Here is a 20737-nt window from a genome sequence, read left to right as displayed (position 1 = left end):
GACAAATCTTCTGGAATTTTTTGAGGATGTTTCCAGTAGAGTGGACAAGGGAGAACCAGTTGATGTGGTATATTTGGACTTTCAGAAGGCTTTCGACAAGGTCCCACACAAGAGATTAATGTGCAAAGTTAAAGCACATGGGATTGGGGGTAGTGTGCTGACATGGATTGAGAACTGGTTGTCAGACAGGAAGCAAAGAGTAGGAGTAAATGGGGACTTTTCAGAATGGCAGGCAGTGACTAGTGGGGTACCGCAAGGTTCTGTGCTGGGGCCCCAGCTGTTTACACTGTACATTAATGATTTAGACGAGGGGATTAAATGTAGTATCTCCAAATTTGCGGATGACACTAAGTTGGGTGGCAGTGTGAGCTGCAAGGAGGATTCTATGAGGCTGCAGAGCGACTTGGATAGGTTAGGTGAGTGGGCAAATGCATGGCAGATGAAGTATAATGTGGATAAATGTGAGGTTATCCACTTTGGTGGTAAAAACAGAGAGACAGACTATTATCTGAATGGTGACAGATTAGGAAAAGGGCAGGTGCAAAGAGACCTGGGTGTCATGGTACATCAGTCATTGAAGGTTGGCATGCAGGTACAGCAGGCGGTTAAGAAAGCAAATGGCATGTTGGCCTTCATAGCGAGGGGATTTGAGTACAAGGGCAGGGAGGTGTTGCTACAATTGTACAGGGCCTTGGTGAGGCCACACCTGGAGTATTGTGTACAGTTTTGGTCTCCTAACCTGAGGAAGGACATTCTTGCTATTGAGGGAGTGCAGCGAAGGTTCACCAGACTGATTCTCGGGATGGCGGGACTGACCTATCAAGAAAGACTGGATCAACTGGGCTTGTATTCACTGGAGTTCAGAAGAATGAGAGGGGACCTCATAGAAACGTTTAAAATTCTGACGGGGTTAGACAGGTTAGATGCAGGAAGAATGTTCCCAATGTTGAGGAAGTCCAGAACCAGGGGACACAGTCTAAGGATAAGGGGGAAGCCATTTAGGACCGAGATGAGGAGGAATTTCTTCACCCAGAGAGTGGTGAACCTGTGGAATTCTCTACCACAGAAAGTTGTTGAGGCCAATTCACTAAATATATTCAAAAAGGAGTTAGATGAAGTCCTTACTACTAGGGGAATCAAGGGGTATGGTGAGAAAGCAGGAATGGGGTACTGAAGTTGCATGTTCAGCCATGAACTCATTGAATGGCGGTGCAGGCTAGAAAGGCCGAATGGCCTACTCCTGCACCTATTTTCTATGTTTCTATGTTTCTATGTTTCTACGTGGCTCGGTGTCTAACCTTTAATCTCATAATACTCCTGTGAAACACCTTGGGACATTTCACTATGTTAAAGGCACTATATAAATACAAGTTGTTGTTGTTTTTAAAAGGATCATTAATATCTACCCCTTCATTCACTTCTTCAGTTACCTGCCTGAAATTTTTCTCCTAATCCCTACTTGGTATCCACATCATTCTTCCGTCACCCAGCTCTGGGATGTTGCACTACTAAAACTGTTTGCAGCCTTTGGCACGGTTGACTACACCATCGTCCTCCAACACTTATCCTCCATTGTCCAACTGGGTGGGACTGACCTCGTATGGTACCACTCTTATCTATTCAATCGTAGCCAGAGAATCACCTGCAATGGTTTCTCTTCCCACTCCTGCACCTCTGGAGACACCAGAGATCTATCTTTGGCCCCCCCCCATTTCTCATCTACACGCTGCCCCTCAGCGACAGGTCAGGTTCCACATGAACGCTGATGACACCCAGCTCCACCTCAGCACCATCTCTCTCAACCCCGCTACTGTCTCTGATTTGTCACACTGCTTGTCTGACATCCAGTCCTGGATGAGTAGAAATTTCCTTCAAATAAATATTGGGAAGACCTAATTCATTGTCTTCAGTCCCCACCACAAACTCCGTTCCCTAGCCACCGAATCTCCCACTCCCTGGTCACTGCATGAGGCTGAACCAGATCGCTCACAACCTTGGCAGTCTATTTGACACTGAGATGAGCTCCCAACCACATATCTGTTCCAAAGACTTCCATCTCAGCCCCTGATTCAGCTCATCTGCTGCTGAAACCCTCATCCATGCCTTTGTTACCACTAGACTTGACTATTGCAATGATCTCCTGGTCGTCCTTCCATCTTCCATAAACATGAGCTCATCCAAAACTCTGCTGCCTGTATCTTAACTCGCACCAAGTTCTGTTCACCCATCACTCCTGTGCTTGCTGACCTATATTGGCTCCCAGTCCAAGAATGCCTTGATTTTAAAATTTTCATCCTTCTTTTCAAATCCCTCCATGACCTCACCCCTCCCTATCTCTGTAAACTCCTCCAACCCGACAACCTTCCCCAATCTCTGCGCTCCTCCAAATCTGGCCTCTTGCACATCTCCAATTCTCATCGCTCCACCAATGGTGGCTGTCCCTTCAGCTGCTGAGGCCCTAATCTCTGGAATTTCCTCCCTAAGCCTCCTCGCCCTTCTACCTCTCTCTCCTCCTTTAAGACACTCTTTGATTAAATTTATGGCCATCTATCTTAATATCTTCTTTTGTGGCTCAGTGTTTGTGAACAGGCCTGTGAAACACCTTGGGACATTTAAAGGCGCTATATAAATGCAAGATGTTGCTGTTGCTGTTTAAAGGTGCTATGTAATGCTGTGGCGCGAATACACAACCTCATCTCTCTCATCTGGAGGGAGGAGAGCATGCCAGGAGATCTTAGAGATGCAGTGATCGTGACCATCTTTAAAAAAGGGGACAAGTCTGACTGCAGCAACTACTGAGGAATCTCCCTGCTATCAACCACTGGGAAAGTCGTCGCTAGAGTCCTCCTCAACCGTCTTCTCCCCGTGGCTCCTCCCGGAGTCACAGTGCGGATTTCTTCCCCTCTGGGGCACAATGGACATGATTTTTGCAGCGCGACAGGAAAAGTGCAGGGAACCGCGCCAGCCCTTATACATGACCGTACAAAGGCCTTTGACACTGTCAACTGCGAGGGTCTATGGAGCGTCCTCTTACGTTTCGGATGCCCCAAAAGTACGTCACCATACTCTGCCTGCTCCATGACGACATGCAAGCCGTGATCCTTATCAACAGATCCATCACAGACCCAATTCACATCCGGACCGGGGTCAAGCAGGGCTGCGTCATCGTCCCAACCCTCTTCTCAATCTTCCTCGCTGCCATGCTCCACCTCACAGTCGACAAGCTCCCCGCTGGAGTGGAACTAAACTACAGAACCAGTGGGAACCTGTTCAACCTTCGCCGTCTCCAGGCCAGGTCCAAGACCACCCCAACCTCTGTCATCGAGCTACAGTAAGCGGATGACACCTGTGTCTGTGCACACACAGAGGCTGAACTCCAGGACATAGTCGACGTATTTACCGAGGCGTATGAAAGCATGGGCCTTACAATAAACATTAGTAAGACAAAGGTCCTACACCAGCAGCACTGGCCCCACAGACATCAAGATCCACGGCGTGGCCCTGGACACCGTGGACCACTTCCACTATCTCGGGAGCCTCCTATCAACAAGAGCAGGCATTGACGAAGAGATCCAACACTGCCTCCAGTGCGCCAGTGCAGGCTTCGGCCGCCTGAGGAAAAGAGTGTTCGAAGACCAGGCCCTCCAAACTGTCACCAAGCTCAAGGTCTACAGGGCCGTAGTAATACCTGCCCTCCTGTATGGCTCAGAGACGTGGACCATGTACAGTAGACCCCTCAAGTCGCTGGAGAAATACCACCAGTGATGTCTCTGCAAGATCCTGCAAATCCCCTGGGAGGACAGATGCACAAACATTAGTGTCCTCGTCCAGGCTAACATCCCCAGCATTGAAGCACTGACTACACTTGATCAGCTCCGCTAGCAGGCCACATAGTTCGCATGCCAGACATGAGACTCCCAAAACAAGCGCTCTACTCGGAACTTGTCCATGGCAAATGAGCCAAAGGCGGGCAGAGAAAACGTTACAAGGACACCCTCAAAGCCTACCTGATAAAACTCCCACTAGCACCTGGGAGTCCCTGGCCATAGACCACCCTAAGTGGAGGAGGTGCATTTGGGAGGGCGCTGATCTCCTCGAGTATCGTTGCCGAGAGCATGCAGAAATCAAGTGCAGGCAGCGGAAGGAGCGTGCGGCAAACCAGGCTCCCTGCCCATCCTTTTCCTCAATGACTATCTGTCCCACCTGTGACAGAGACTGTGGTTCTCGTATTGGACTTTACAGCCACCTAAGAACTCATGCTAAAAGTAGAAGCAAGTCTTCCTCGATTCCGAGGCACTGCCTATGATGATGATGTAATGCTGTTGTAACAGGTTTATGTTGAATAATATTTCATTGCTGTATATAAGGTTGCACCGCCCTCTAATGGATATTTCAGGTATTTTTAGATCATTCTATCTCAGCAAAGTTGAAATCCATTCAATTAGTCTCCATATCCAAACAAAGTATAATTTTTAGTTTATCCCATTAATTTGAATTTTGCTGATGTGGAATCCAAAAACGTTGCAACTCTGCAGAGCTCTTGACACTCGACTGTTGGAATGTTTTTAAGTTTTTCATACTTAGAGTTACATAGGATCAACTGAACACAAACAGGCCATTCGGCCCAACTGGTCTATGCTGGCATTTATGCTCCACACGGGCCTCCAACCACCATTTTGAATGATTATATGGGGAAGTTAAATATTGCTTCCTCACTGTATAAATAATTGTTTCCTGTTTTAATTTCTTTTGGACCTGTTACAAAATAGATACTTGTTTGGGATTCGTAACTACTTGGAGCAACGTGAAGCTGTCTGAGCTGAATTATATGGCCTGCTCTGTGTTGTTCGCTGACCAGGCAAACTGTAGTTCTGCACTCATACATGTAATGTATGCCACACATGGACATCCTATCACAAATTGATGCTTTTTGTGACTTTGCAAATTTAAGATGCAAATTTGCACTTCTGTCTCATAGTGCCGCTGTTTCTATTTCTGGCTTTGCTGATTTTAACTGTATGAATTCCTTGCTCTGGATGTTTGAAAAGGGTTGTTCTTTGCTCATGATTTATCCACCAATAGCAGTATGGGGCACATAATTATGGTGGGCATTAAGTACTGTATTCAAGAACCATAATCAACAAAATTGCAAAGGAAACTGCCGGAATGGGTAGCAAAACTTTTCTGCAACAAGGCCAGATCCTTGCTGAAATGGTTTAACTCCTTTAATGAAACACCTATAATAAATGCATCAGTAATCAGAGTTCAAATTCCCCACAAAGTAAAACATACCTTTCCCAAAGGTTAACTGAGTAAACCTGGAATCGATGCCTTCAAAACAAGTAATGTGCATCCAGTCATGTCAAGTACCCATTGAAGTAGGTCATACACATCTAGCCCAGTGTTTCTCAAACTCAAAGGAGATAATATGGAAGAGGACAGCCAGCAGAAAGAGAAACGAGGAGACAAATCATAGCCCAATAATTTAAAAGTTGAAACACCAAGCAAAGTAAAGCCCCAGGAAATTGCTGCAGGAGTTCCTCAGGGCAGTGTCCTAGGCCCAATCATCTTCAGCTGCTTCATCAATGACCATCCCTCCATCATAAGGTCAGAAGTGGGGATGTTCACTGATGATTGCAGTGTTCAGTTCCATTCGCAACTCCTCAGAAAATGAAACAGTCCATGCCCACATGCAGCAAGACCTGGATGATATTCAGGCTTGTACTGATAAGTGGCAAGTAACATTCATATCAAACAAGTGTCTGGCAATGACCATCTCAACAAGCGAGAGTCTCACCACCTCCCCTTGATATGCAACAGCATTACCATCGCCAAATCCCCCACCATCAACATCCTGTGGGTCACCATTAACCAGAGTCTTAACTGGACCAGCCACATAAATACTGTGGCAACAAGAGCAGGTCAGAGGCTGGGTATTTTGCAACGAGTATCTCACCTCCTGACTCTCCAAAGCCTTTACATCATCTACAAGCCACAAGTCAGGAGTGTGATGGAATACTCTCCACTTACCTGGATGAGTGTAATAACACTCAAGAACATAAGAAATAGGAGCAGGAGTAGGCCATACGGCCCCTCGAGCCTGCTCCGCCATTTAATACAATCATGGTTGATCCGATTATGGACACAGGTCCACTTCCCTACCCGCTCCCCATAACTCTGAACAAATATTTTGTATCAGTCTTCACGGTAGAGGACACTAACAATATTCTGACAGTGGATAGTCAAGGGGCTATAGGGGGGGGAGGAACTTAACACAATCACAATCACTAAGGAGGTGATACTCAGCAAGATAATGGGACTAAAGGCATATAAATCCCTGGACCTGATGGCTTGCATCCTAGGGTCTTAAGAGAAGTAGCGGCAGGGATTGTGAATGCATTGGTTGTAATTTACCAAAATTCTCTGGATTCTGGGGCATCCCAGCAGATTGGAAACTGCAAATGTAACACCCCTATTTAAAAAAGGAAGCAGACAAAAAGCAGGAAACTATGGGCCCAAGTTTCGGGCCGCGCCTAGAACGGCACAGCCCCGACCTGGACGCCCGTTTTTCGCGCCACAAAGTGCGCCTAAAAAAAACGTACGTATTCTCCGGCTCCCTGCTGGTCCTCTGGAATCGGGCGCGGCACAGCACGAGCTGTAGGGGGCGGAGCCAGGTCCCTGCGCTGAAAACAGTGCCGGGACCTCTGCACATGCACGCTACAGTGGGCGCGCATGTGCAGTAGCTCCAGGCACCCAAAACTGTGTGGGAGGGGCCCAATACACGCAGCCCCTAGCCCTGGCCGAATGGCCTCACTGGGGCTGCGTGCATAAGGCTGCCTCCCACACCCAGCTCCTGCTTCCTCCCGACCCGACTCAACTCCCGCTTCCCCCCCACCCCCCCGCCCCTGGACCGGACCGGACCCGACTCGCGCTCTTCCCCCCCGCCCCCGACCTGACCTCCCTCTCCCTCCCTCCCCCACACCCCCGACCCAAACCGACCTCCCTCCCACCACCCCCCTGACCCGACCCGCGCTCCCGACATCCCCCCCCCCCCCCCCACCCGGACCCGACCCGACCCAACCTGACCTCCCTCCCCCCGCCCCCGACACGAACCGACCCAACCTCCCTCTGTCTCCCCGCCCCCCCCGACCCGAACTGAACCGACCCGATCCGCACTCCCTCCCTCTCCCCCCCCCCCCACCCGAACCAACCCAACCTCCCTCCTCCCCCCCCCCGACCCAACCCGTGGCCCGGCCCGTTCAGCCTCCCTCCCCCTTCTCCTTCGCCCCCCCCTTCTCCACCCCCTTCTCCTCCCCGCCTTCTCCTTTCCTCCCCCCTTCTCCTTTCCCCCCTTCTCCTTTCCTCCAACACCTTCTCCTCCCCGTCTTCTCCTTTCCTCCCCCCTTCTCCTTTCCCCCCTTCCCCTTCTCCTCCTCCCCACCCCATTCCCCTTCTCCTCCTCCCCCCCCTTCCCCTTCTCCTCCTCCCCACCTTCCCTTTCTCCTTCCCCCCTTCCCCTTCTCCTCCCCCCCTTCCTTCCCTCTCCCTCTGCCTCCTTCCCTCCCCTCCCCCTCTCCTTCCCCTCCCGTCGCTGTCAGAAACACAGACACTGACAGACAGAGAGTGAGAGACACACACAGACAGACAGACAGAGAGATCGAGACACTGACAGAGACACACTGGGGGGTGGGGGGGGGGGGCATCCCAGCATGCTGTTGGAGGGCTCCCGGTGCTGCAGTCGGTAACTAGAAAATGTTTTATTTATTGATTTTAAAAAATATATTTCTTATTAATTTTTTTTGATTGATTTATTGGTTGATTTATTGATGTTTTTATAATTTATTATTGATGATGGCTCTTTATTTGTAAAACTGAAGTGTTTAATGTTTGTAAACTTCCCTGTAAACTGCCCCCACCCCCCCCACCATTCCCTACACCTGATTTTCTAAAGTGTAGACAAGGTTTTTTCGAGCATATAAAAATCTTCACTTACTCCATTCTAAGTTAGTTTGGAGTAAGTTTTCACTGCCGAAACTTTGAAAACAGACGTAAGTGGCCGGACACTCCCCCTTTTGAAAAAAAAATTCTATTCCAAAGTGAAACTGTTCTAACTGACTCGAACTGGAGCAAACTAAATGCCGAGAAATTGAATTTCTAAGATACTCCGTTCTACACCAGTTGCTCCAAAAAATCAGGAGCAACTGAGGCCGAAACTTGGGCCCTATAGACCAGTTAGCCTAACATCTGTGGTTGGGAAAATGTTAGAGCCTATTATTAAAGAAGCAGGACATTTGGAAAAGCAAAATTCAGTCAGGCAGAGTCAGCATGGATTTATGAAGGGGAAGTCATGTTTGACAAATTTGCTGGAGTTCCTTGAGGATGTAACGAACAGGGTGGATAAAGGGGAACCAGTATATGTGTTGTATTTGGACTTCCAGAAAGTATTTGACAAGGTGCCACATAAAAGGTTACTGCACAAGATAAAAGTTCATGGGGTTGGGGGTATTATATTAGCATGGATAGAGCATTGGCTAACGAACACAAAACAGAGAGTAGGGATAAATGGTTCATTCTCTGGTTGGCAACCAGTAACTAGTGGGGTGCCACAGGGATCAGTGCTGGGACCACAACTATTTACAATCTATATTAGCGACTTGAAAGAAGGGACTGAGTGTAATGTAGCCAAGTTTGCTGATGATACAAAGATGGGAGGAAAAGCAATGTGTGAGGAGGACACAAAAAATCTGCAAAAGGACATAGATAGGCTAAGTGTGTGGGCAAAAATTTGGCAGATGGAGTATAATGTTGGAAAGCGTGAAGTCATGCACTTTGGCAGAAAAAATCGAAGACCAATTTATTATTTAAATGGAGAAAGATTGCAAAGTGCCGCAGTACAGCGGGACCTGGGGGTACTTGTGCATGAAACGCAAAAGGTTAGTATGCAGGTACAGCAAGTGATCAAGAAGGCCAATGGTATCTTGGCCTTTATTGCAAAGGGGATGGAGTATAAAAGCAAGGAATTTTTGCTACAGCTATATAAGGTATTGGTGAGGCCACACCTGGAATACTGCGTGCAGTTTTGGTTTCCATATTTACGAAAGGATATACTTCTTTGAGGGCAGTTCAGAGGAGGTTCACTAGGTTGATTCACGGGATGAGGGGGTTGACTTATGAGGAAAGGTTGAGTAGGTTGGACCTCTACTCATTGGAATTCAGAAGAATGAGAGGTGATCTTATCGAAACATATAAGATTATGAGGGGGCTTGACAAGGTGGATGCAGAGAGGATGTTTCCACTGATGGGGGAGATTAGAACTAGAGGGCATGATCTTAGATTAATGGGCCGCCCATTTAAAACAGAGATGAGGAGAAATTTCTTCTCTGAGGGTTGTAAATCTGTGGAATTCGCTGCCTCAGAGAGCTGTGGAAGCTGGGACAGTGAATAAATTTAAGACAGAAATAGACAGTTTCTTAAACGATAAGGGGATAAGGGGTTATGGGGAGCAGGCGGGGAAGTGGAGCTGAGTCCATGATCAGATCAGCCATGATCTTATTGAATGGTGGAGCAGGCTCGAGGGGCTGTATGGCCTTCTCCTGTTCCTATTTCTTATGTTCTTATGTTCTTAACCTTTTATTCCCTTTAACCTTTTATTCCCTTATCGGTTGAGAAACTTTCCACCTAGAAGGACAAGGGCAGCAGACGCATAGGAACACCATCACCCGCAAGTTTCCCCTCCAAGTTACACACCATCCTGATTTGGAAATATATTGCCTTTCCTTCATTGTCGCTGGCTCAAAATCCTGGAACTCCCTCCCTTATAGCACTGTGGGACTACTTCACCACAAGGACTGCAGCGGTTGTAGAAGGCGGCTCACCACCACTTTCTCAAACGCAATTAGGGATGGGATATAAATGCTGGTCTTGCCAGTGATGCCCATATTCCTGAATGAATAACAAAGTGTTACTTCACCACAGCCTGTTTGTCTCCCCCAACCACACACACAAAGTCATACACTAAACATTTTCCCCTGCGGGCACCAAGCAGGTACTCCTCTGCAGCTCATTGGTTGTGAGACGGTGGGAAATGCATATATATGGGGCCTAATGCCTTTTTAGGCATCTGCCTGTGTCACCTATAAAAAGAATCTCACATGTTTAGCAGTGGCACCAATGCCTGCGCAGATTAAGTGCAGGCCATCCCATTGCTAAATCGATATGCTTTAAGCTGCTTTTGCACCCAGAAAATACAATACGCCACTTTCTATCCCATTAGCTTTTCAACAGGAACATCAAGGAAGACTTTGCTCCAATTTCCTTAATTTAAACTCTGATGGCCATTACATATTTGAATTGAAAATAGGGTTGATGATACATACATTAAATTAATGGATGGATGTAATAATTGCAATTTTATTGGGCTGATTTTCCTGTTATGTCTGGGGAAAAGCACAGGAAATAGAGAAAAAGACCTGTGATTCTGAGCTCCACCCCATTTATGTTGCCCCAGGATTTCCTGAGAGAGGAGGAGTTCATGCACCTACAACAGTTGCTGAAGAAGCATAGTCATGTAAATGAAGCAGGAGGGGTGTCCTGGCTTTCCTGCCTCATTTTCCTCAAGGCTTGCCATTGGGATGCTCAGGCGTAGTGGTATCTGAAGAAGCTGAAGCTTTGGGCCTTGCACCTGAAACCCTCGCCATTTCCTAGATCGAGGAGCTGATGGACAGACAGAATGCAGGGGAGGCCTGAGAAGTTAGGTCTTACCTTTCTCTTCCAGCCTCCCATGGATTTTGAGTCTGGAGGCCTTCTGACTGCTGTTTTCCACAGCAGCAAGAAGGGCCCAAGGTCAGCGACCAGGCCATGAGCCTGCCCCTGTTTCTAGACACAAGGTCCTGCCAGAGGGCAGGCCACAGGTTACGACCAGGCTATTCAAATGACATGACTCACCAGATTCAGGCATGGTCAAGCCAGGACAGATGTAGCACACTATGGGTACACTGCACCTGTCCAAAGGGGACAGGCGATGAAAATAAAGGCATGTGTTGTGCCTTTCACCCACTCCCCAACCCCTGTATATTAAACACAAAATTGATAGATTATTTTGAGAATTTCACAATTGGTTCTGAAAATATTTATTTGAAGACACAGCAATGTAATTGCTATTGTGAGAGCTTTCTGAAAAGCTCAATGAATAACCTCTAATTTAAATAATTGTTATTGAAAGAGTCTGATTAAAAGGTAGGAAAATTAGATTTATTGTTAATAGCTGAAGATAAAATATTCTGGTGACTGTTGATAATCAAAACCAATAGGAAGTATTTTGATTACAGGACCAAAACCAGAAACTGAGGTGGAGAATGCCCACAGTGCCCCTATATCAGAGTCTGCTAATGAATCATTTCTAAACTTTCCTTTTCATATCCTATATCTAATATGATATTCCTACTAACTAGTTATTAATTCAGAATAAGCAATTTACACTACAGTTAAAAAGAGACTAATTTTTGTAGGGTGTACAGTTTTAGACTTTAACCTTCTGCATTATACATCAACCACACAAAGACTTTCTCCAATTGAATATTAATTCTAATACCATATGCCCCCATCTAAACTCTGGGGCTATTTACAGAATATTATTATTCATCTAGAAGTCATTTTATCGATTCACATAACCTCCAGATCACTGGAAGGGGTCATGAGCATCACAAATAATTTATTTTCCTCTCAAATTGCACTGACGGTTATATAATAGGTGTTTAATAAATGACCTGAAAAGCAGGCCTTTCTCATTATGGAGGGCGAGATAACCTCTTGATGCATTCAACTTGGGAGGTTGTGATAGGAACATCGTTTGAGGGAGATGTTTAATAAAATAATATTTAGGGCTGATTCTATGGTTACGCGCTACTAGCAGGGACACTCACCTGCTGGCTGTGCATTTTGGGAAATCACGGGTACATTAGCTATGACCATTTATGGATGTGTGCTACCAAATTGTCCCATTAGTATTTATGTCCTTTTCTTACATAACCAAAACTACAAAGGTTTTGATAAATATTTCAACATAAGAATAATGTAAACCCATTGTATGTAAATTAAATTGTAATCTTAATTTTTTGCATTAATTTGTGATAATTCACCTGTTCTTATGAAGGATCTCATGCTGGGTACAGTTCCATGGACAGCAGCCCTTTAGTATTTCATCAAAGTCATCATTCTCAATGTTTAAACCTTACTAGAAAGAAAGAAAGATTTGCATTTATATAGTGCCTTTCATGACCACCGGACATCTCAAAGTGTTTTACAGCCAATGAAGTACAGGTTGAACCTCTCTTATCCGGCACCCTCGGGACCTGGCCTGTGCCGGATAAGAGGATTTGTCAGAGGACGGGAGGTCACGCTGACCCTAGCGTTGTCAGCAGTACCCGGTAAGTTTTTAATGTAATGGATCATTTCGGGTGGAGACACCAACTCTCGGAGCAGTGGGATCAATGTTTACCTGTGGGGAACATCAGTGAAGTGTCGCCATGGGCTGCAGGTCAGCCAAGAAAGATCAGCAGTGTTTACAGTGGAGTATTAATCCTTCCAACTGATGTAAAGTCCAATGTCTGATCTTGAGAGTTTGTCTTAAATGCGTGATCTTCATTGTTTTAAGCATTAGTTCAGAGAGCCTGCAATACTTCAGCCAACTTTGTCCTCTCAACTACAAAACGTGCCTAATCGTCAATATCAGTTTTTAAACAAATACAAAATATAATCAACCATGTATGAAAAAAGAGTGAGACAGAGAGAGAAATGGACGGATTGATTGTAGTTGGATTAAAACATGATAAAACTATAGGTGGGTAAAACATGTCTGTTTTATTTCACAAACTCATTCTGCTCGGTGGTACTGAAACACGATTGGCACTGACGGTTAAAGCAATGCACTTCAACACGCAGATTGGACACATCCCCGCCCACTCTCCTATCTGTGTAGTACATTTGAATGAAAAGGAATGAAATAAACGAGCCTACAGCTAGTTAACACCCTGGTCTGTATTCCCTACAGATTGTCCACAAATCGTGTTTCATTACCACTGAGCAAAATGAGTTTGTGAAGTAAAACATCATAGCTAAGGCAACATCCACATATTTGCAGAATCAGTACTCTGTTTTCTCTGTTTCTTTAGTCTGGAAGCAATAAGGCAGATGCAGTTAGCCTTTTACTGCTCTACTTGTGTTCAGCTAACGCAGCACAGATCAATTCCATGACCTGCACTTCCCCAACACCCTCTGCTACTAGGAGGATCTGCTACTGACATAGCACCTTGCAAAATCGTGACTTACATATAAATGCATTTGTTAAACAGAAAATAACACACAGTCAGAAACACAGAAATAACACTTTGGGCTGGATTTTCCACTGCATCTTCACCCGGCTTCTCAGCGGTATTGGTCAGTTTGGGCGAAAACCGGGTCGGCGAAAATTTCCAGAAAGAGTTATGCCGGCAGTTTCGAAATGCCGCTGGGGAGCGGACTGCTGGAGTGCACCATCCAAAAACCGTTATCGCCCGAGTTTTGACTCAATGGTGACCCATAGGTAAATAGAAAAAAAACGCTCATGAGAAGCAGCAGGAGCTGGACGGTAGGTAAGTAGCCCTGCAAAAAAACATAAGTTAAAGGCTTTTTAATAATTATTTTCAAATTCTTTTACAGTGATTAAGTTGAAAAGATTCCTGAGAATGTTTTCTGATTTTTATTTTATTCTTTTTGGAAAAAATATTTTTTGTGTTTTCCCCGCTTCTAGGCCCAACCCGCAGCCTCGGTCTAAATTTTAGTAATTACCTCCCATTTTGTTTAAGAACCGCCCAATCGGCCCAAGATCGCGTTTTCCGCTGAGAATCGGGGTGCAAGGTCCATTTTTTGTTGCCGGGTGGAATTTTTTCCTTTTTTTGTGCAATTTTTCGCTCGCAGTAATTAAAAAATCTTAGTGGTATTTTGGGCAGCAATCTGGCGCTGGCAGATGTTTGGGAAATTCTAGCCCTATCTGCTTAAAGTGGCATAGGAGTAAATTCATGTATTAATTCTCTGCACTGCAAGTGCAAAGTTTTGGAATTACCTCTAGAGAGTTGATCTTATCATTGCTATTGGATAGTACTTGCACCAGATTGTAGTCAATGAAATGTACCAGGGTTAACTGAAAATTAATCATTGGTCCCTCTTACCTAGAGCAGTGTCTCCACCAGCTGGCATACTTCTGAATGAAGCCACAACTAATTCAATAGGGACAAAAATTTCTCAGTCTACTGTTGTAGCTCGAATGAGAGATTGGCAGAAACCAGGGAAATTGTGGAGATCTAGTTGTGCCAAGTTTCTGCTGTTTCAAAAAAAAATTGATTTGCCTTGTTAGGGGCATGGTCTCTTCCTACCCCTTTCAAGGCAAATGTCATTGTGATGAGAGGGAATCAGGTACAGAGACTACCAAAACCAGTAATTCTTACCTCAGTGGCTCTGTTGGGATCTGGTGTATCTGTGGAAGCTGAACCAGGGAAGTGGCCTAAACCCCAAAAGAAACCTGAGGTATTTCTTCCAAATTCTTTTTTAACCCCATTGCAAAGAAGACCGAGTGAAACATATCCTGGGTGGGAGAGTGGGGTCTGGGCAAACACACTTCCTTCATTGTGAGTGGACACTCGGGTTTCTGCTCCTTGGGGATACACCTGTATTGATGCTTGTACCCACCTGTCCCATGCTAATTGGATGCCTTACCCCTTTACTCTACAAATTACGGCAGGGTCAGCATTGGCGGGCAACAGGAGGCATGATCCCAACCCGAGATCATGTCCCAAGGAATTTCTGACCCCTACTGCAGCTGATATTCACAGCAGCATCTCTCCAAGCTGTTTCTCCAGCTTCCTTTTCTTTAGTGATTGTCAAGGTGAAAATGTTAGTGTGGGGGGAAACAGAATACTTTTTCACTTTCAACATCGGGCACTCCACAGTCAGTTATAGCATGGTCAGAAGATGCAGAGTAAAGCTTTGTCTGCTCTGCCCAACAATGCACTTTAATTGCCACTTCAGCAAAGCATTTTCTTCAGCATAGATTCATTTTTTTCCACTTCCCACATCAGTCATCCTTATATTCTTTGTAAATTATATTATTTATTTTGTGCCAAATGCAGGAGTTTTATGCTGTGGGGATGCACCCAGTCGAAATTGAGTAGGGACATTCCAAACTCATTTCACAAAGGACCCTTATAGCCTGCAGGGATGAGACTTTCAACGATAATAGCTTACATTTATAGGGCACCTTTAATGTAGTAAGACATCCTAAGAAGCTTCACAGGAGCGTATTCAAATAATATTTAGCACCAAGCCACATAAGGAGAGATTAGGACAGGTGACCAAAAGAGGTAGGTTTTAAGCAGTGTATTAAAGGAGAAGAGAGAGGTAGAGAGAGACGGAGAGGTTATGGGAGGGAATTCCATAACTTAGGACCTAAACAGCTGAAGGCATGACCACCAATGATGGAATGATGAAAATTGGGTATACGCAAGGGGTCAGAATTGCAGTAGCGCAGAGATCATGGAAGGTTGTAGGACTGGAGGAGGTTACAGAGATAGGGAGGGATGAGGCCATGGAGGAATTTAAAAAGGATGAGAATTTTAAAATCGAGACATTGCTCGACTGGGAGCTAATGTAGGTCAGTGAGCATAGGGTGATAGGTGAACGGGTCTTAGTACAAGTTAGTATACTGGAAGCAGAGTTTTAGATGAGCTCAAGTTTACAGAGGGTGTAAGGTGGAAGGTCATCGAGGAGAGCATTGGAATAGTCGAGTCTATAGGTAACAAAGGCATGGACAAGGGTTTCAGCAGCATATGAGCTGAAGCAGGGCGAAGACGGGTGATGTTATAGAGGTAGAAGTAGGCGGCATTTATGATGGAGAGAATATGGGGTCAGAAGCTGAGTTAGTGTCAAATCAGCTGCTAAGGTTGTGAATAGTCTGGATCAGCCTCCAACAGTGGCTAAGCAATGGCTTCAGTCTTAATAGTATTTAATTGGAGGAAAGTTCTGCTCATCCAATAGTGAATGTTGGACAAGCAATGTGACATAGAAATATAGAAACATAGAAAATAGGTGCAGGAGTAGGCCATTCAGCCCTTCGTGCCTGCACCACCATTCAATAAGATCATGGCTGATCATTCCCTCAGTACCCCTTTCCTGCTTTCTCTCCATACCCCTTGATCCCTTTAGCCTTAAGGGCCATATCTAACTCCCTTTTGAATATATCCAATGAACTGGCATCAACAACTCTCTGCGGCAGGGAATTCCACAGGTTAACAACTCCCTGAGTGAGGAAGTTTCTCCTCATCTCAGTCCTAAATGGCCTACCCCTTATCCTAAGACTGTGTCCCCTGATTCTGGACTTCCTCAACATCGGGAACATTCTTCCTGCATCTAACCTGTCCAGTCCCGTCAGAATCCTAGATGTTTTTATGAGATGCCCTCTCATCCTTCTAAACTCCAGTGTATAAAGGACCAGTTGATCCAGTCTCTCCTCATATGTCAGTCCAGCCATCCCTGGAATCAGTCTGGTGAACCTTCGCTGCACTCCCTCAATAGCAAGTATGTCCTTCCTCAGATTAGGAGACCAAAACTGAACACAATATTCCAGGTGAGGACTCACCAAGGCCCTGTACAACTGCAGTAAGACCTCCCTGCTTCTATACTCAAATCTCCTCGCTATGAAGACCATTTGCCTTCTTCACCGCCTGTTCTACCTGCATGCCAACTTTCAATGACTGATGAACCATGACACCCAGGTCTCGTTGCACCTGCCCTTTTCATAATCTGCCGCCATTCAGATAATATTCTGCCTTCGTGTTTTTACCCCCAAAGTGGATAACCTCACATTTATCCACATTATACTGCATCTGCCATGCATTTGCCCACTCACCTAACCTGTCCAAGTCACCCTGCAGCCTCTTAGCGTCCTCTTCACAGCTCACACCGCCACCCAGTTTAGTAAACTTGGAGATATTACACTCAATTCCTTCATCTAAGTCATTAATGTATATTGTAAAGAGCGGGGGTCCCAGCACTGAGCCCTGCGGCACCCCACTAGTCACTGCCTGCCATTCTGAAAAGGACCCGTTTATCCCGACTCTCTGATTCCTGTCTGCCAACCAGTTATCTATCCATGTCAGTACATTACCCCCAATATCATGTGCCTTGATTTTGCACACCAATCTCTTGTGTGGGACCTTGTCAAAAGCCTTTTGAAAGTCCAAATACACCACATCCACTGGTTCTCCCTTGTCCACTCTGCTAGTTACATCCTCAAAAAATTCTAGAAGATTCGCCAAGCATGATTTCCCTTTCATAAATCCATGCTGACTTGGTCCGATCCTGTCACTGCTTTCCAAATGCGCTGCTATTTCATCCTTAATGATTGATTCCAACATTTTTCCCACTACTGATGTCAGGCTAATCGGTCTATAATTACCCGTTTTCTCTCTCCCTCCTTTTTAAAAAAGTGGTGTTACATTAGCTACCCTCCAGTCCATATGAACTGATCCAGCATCGATAGACTGTTGGAAAATGGTCACCAATGCATCCACTATTTCTCGGGCCACTTCCTTAAGTACTCTGGGATGCAGACTATAAGGCCCTGGGGATTTATCGGTCTTCAATCCCATCAATTTCCCTCACACAATTTTCTGACTAATAAGGATTTCCTTCAGTTCCTCCTTCTCGGTCCCCTAATATATCCGGAAGGTTATTTGTGTCTTCCTTCATGAAGACAGAACCAAAGTATTTGTTCAATTGGCCTGCCATTTCTTTGTTCCCCATTACAAATTCACATGAATCCGACTGCAAGGGACCTACATTTGTCTTCACTAATCTTTTTCTCTTCACATATCTATAGAACCTTTTGCAGTCAGTTTTTATGTTCCTGCAAACTTCCTCGTACTCTATTTTCCCCCTCTTAATTAAATCCTTAGTCCTCCTCTGCTGAGTTCTAAATTTCTCCCAGTCCTCAGGTTTGCTGCTTTTTCTGATCAATTTATATGCCTCTTCCTTGGATTTAACACTATCCTTAATTTCTCTTGTTAGCCACGGTTGAGCCACCTTCCCTGTTTAACTTTTACTCCAGACAGGGATGTACAATTGTTGAAGTTCATCCATGTGATCCTTAAATGTTTGCCATTGCCTATCCACCATCAACCCTTTAAGTATCATTCGCCAGTCTATTCTAGCCAATTCACGCCTCATACCGTCGAAGTTACCTTTCCTTAAGTTCAGGACCCTCGTTTCTGAATTAACTTTGTCACTCCCCATCTTAATAAAGAATTCCACCATATTATGGTCACTCTTCCCCAAGGGGCCTCGCACAACAAGATTGCTAATTAGTCCCTTTTCATTACACATCACCCAGTCTAGAATGGCCAGCTCTCTAGTTGGTTCCTCGACATATTGGTCTAGAAAACCATCCCTAATACACTCCAGGAAGTCCTCCTCCACCATGTTGCTACCAGTTTGGTTAGCCCAGTCAATATGTAGATTAAAGTCGCCCATGATAACTGCTGTACCTTTATTTCACACATACCTTATTTCTTGTTTGATGCTGTTCCAAACATCACTGCTACTGTTTGGTGGTCTGTACACAACTCCCACTAGTGTTTTCTGCCCTTTGGTATTCCGTAGCTCCATCCATACCGATTCCACATCATCCAAGCTAATGTCCCTTCTTACTATTGCATTAATTTCCTCTTTAACCAGCAACACCACCCCGCCTCCTTTTCCTTTCTGTCTATCCTTCCTAAATGGAGAATACCCCTGGATGTTGAGTTCCCAGCCTTGGTCACCCTGGAGCCATGTCTCCGTGATGCCAATTACATCATATCCGTTAACTGCTATCTGCGCAGTTAATTCATCCACCTTATTCCGAATACTCCTCGCATTGAGGCACAGAGCCTTCAGGCTTGTCTTTTTAACATACTTGGCCCCTTTAGAATTTTGCTGTAATGTGGTCTTTTTTGTTTTTTGCCTTGGGTTTCTCTGCCATCCACTTTTACTTTACTCGTTTTTATCTTTTGCTTCTGACTCCATTTTATTTCCCTCTGTCTCCCTGCATAGGTTCCCATCCCCCTGCCATATTGGTTTAACTCCTCCCCAACAGCACTAGCAAACACTCCCCCTCGGACATTGGTTCCGGTCCTGCCCAGGTGCAGACTGTCCGGTTTGTACTGGTCCCACCTCCCCCAGAACCGGTACCAATGTCCCAGGAATTTGAATCCCTCCCTTCTGCACCACTCCTCAAGCCGAGCTATCCTGCGATTCCTACTCTGACTAGCACGTGGCACTGGTAGCAATCCTGAAATTACTTTTGAGGTCCTACTTTTTAATTTAGCTCCTAACTCCCTAAATTCGTCTTGTAGGACCTTATCCCATTTTTTACCTATATCATTGGTACCTATATGCACCATGACAACTGGCTGTTCACCCTCCCTTTTCAGAATGCCCTGCACCTGCTCCGAGACATTCTTGACTCTTGCATCAGGGAGGCAACATACCATCCTGGAGTCTTGGTTGCGGCCACAGAAACACCCATCTATTCCCCTTATAATCGAATCCCCTATCACTATAGCTCTCCCATTCTTTTTCCTGCCCTCCTCTGCAGCAGAGCCACCCACGGTGCCTTGAACTTGGCTGACATATCAGAGGAAGTAGAGGGGTCGAGAGAGGTGGTGGTGAGGTAGAGCTGGGTGTTGTCAGTGTATATGTGGAACCTGATGTGTTTGTGCATGATGTTGTCGAGGGGTAGTATGCAGATGAGAAATAGGAGGGGGCCAAGGATAGATCCTTGGGGGACTCCAGAATGTAGGAAATAGTTATTAGACTCAAAAATTGGTTTATTATAAGAAATAGCTATGTAAGAAAAAATTGAGTTTTAATTCTTAAGGAACAGGAATAACAAACTGGAGAACTGCAGCAGGGAACAGATGTCAGCAAGGTCCGATAACAAACACCTAGAAAAATGGCCTAGGCCAAAACATAAGAATGATAAGAGAGTCGGAAAATGTAAGGCGGCACGGGATGTTAGGAAAACAAGTAACTCCTCTGAAGAAGACCTGATAACTAGACAATGTGGAGCCAGAGTGTCTTAAATGTCCTTAAAGAACATAACAAGACATTTTCCAGGAAGATAAGAGGAAAAGGCTTTGTCAGCCAGGCATGGAAGAACTATGGGAAATGCATCACATTTCTCAATTAGATGAGGGACAAATGATCGACACCAGGTAATCACCACCCTGTTATGGTTCAAAATACCACTCGAGAGTTGATCATCACGTTTAGTTCAATCCTTTATTACAAACTAACAGGGGAGAGGTATGGCTGTCTGCCAGCACCGTCTCACAGTACATACAGTTTAGGCATTATATTTATAGTGTACAAATACAGCCCCCCCCCCCCCCCCCAAACATGGTCATCTTCCGAGAGGTGCCGTGAGCATAATAGTCTCGTGTGCAAAAGCAGAGGGTCTATGTGCAAAACATTAATTGGTATAGCATAAGCAATGGGTGTCCTTGAGACCAGGGGAGCCCATCGGACCTAGCCACGTGTTTAGCAGCTGAATCCGTTCACACAAGGACAGGTGATTGCTATCTACGTTATCTTGATTTATGTCATCCGCTCTCCTATTCTGTGCTCATTATTTCTTAACTAGGTTGGCTTGAGTCTATAGCCAGGATGC

General features: G+C 45.4%; 2 long non-coding RNA genes across 2 annotated transcripts in view; one reads left to right on the top strand and one right to left on the bottom strand.

The window, feature by feature from the left end:
* LOC139264418 (uncharacterized) overlaps positions 1-13561 on the bottom strand; it is a 36617-nt gene extending 23056 nt beyond the window's left edge. Inside the window, exons 1-2 of the long non-coding RNA XR_011593344.1 lie at positions 13327-13561; positions 12138-12232 (exon numbers count right to left, since the gene is read on the bottom strand). This is a non-coding gene — a long non-coding RNA (uncharacterized lncRNA). The remainder of the gene's footprint in view (positions 1-12137; positions 12233-13326) is intronic.
* A 24-nt stretch (positions 13562-13585) lies between these two features.
* The window catches only part of LOC139264417 (uncharacterized), a 47976-nt gene continuing 40824 nt past the window's right edge, over positions 13586-20737 (top strand). Inside the window, exon 1 of the long non-coding RNA XR_011593343.1 lies at positions 13586-13628. This is a non-coding gene — a long non-coding RNA (uncharacterized lncRNA). The remainder of the gene's footprint in view (positions 13629-20737) is intronic.

The sequence above is a fragment of the Pristiophorus japonicus genome, chromosome 5, assembly GCF_044704955.1.
Source record: "Pristiophorus japonicus isolate sPriJap1 chromosome 5, sPriJap1.hap1, whole genome shotgun sequence".
NCBI classification, from domain to species: domain Eukaryota; kingdom Metazoa; phylum Chordata; class Chondrichthyes; family Pristiophoridae; genus Pristiophorus; species Pristiophorus japonicus.
This window is presented reverse-complemented; position numbering and strand designations above follow the sequence as displayed.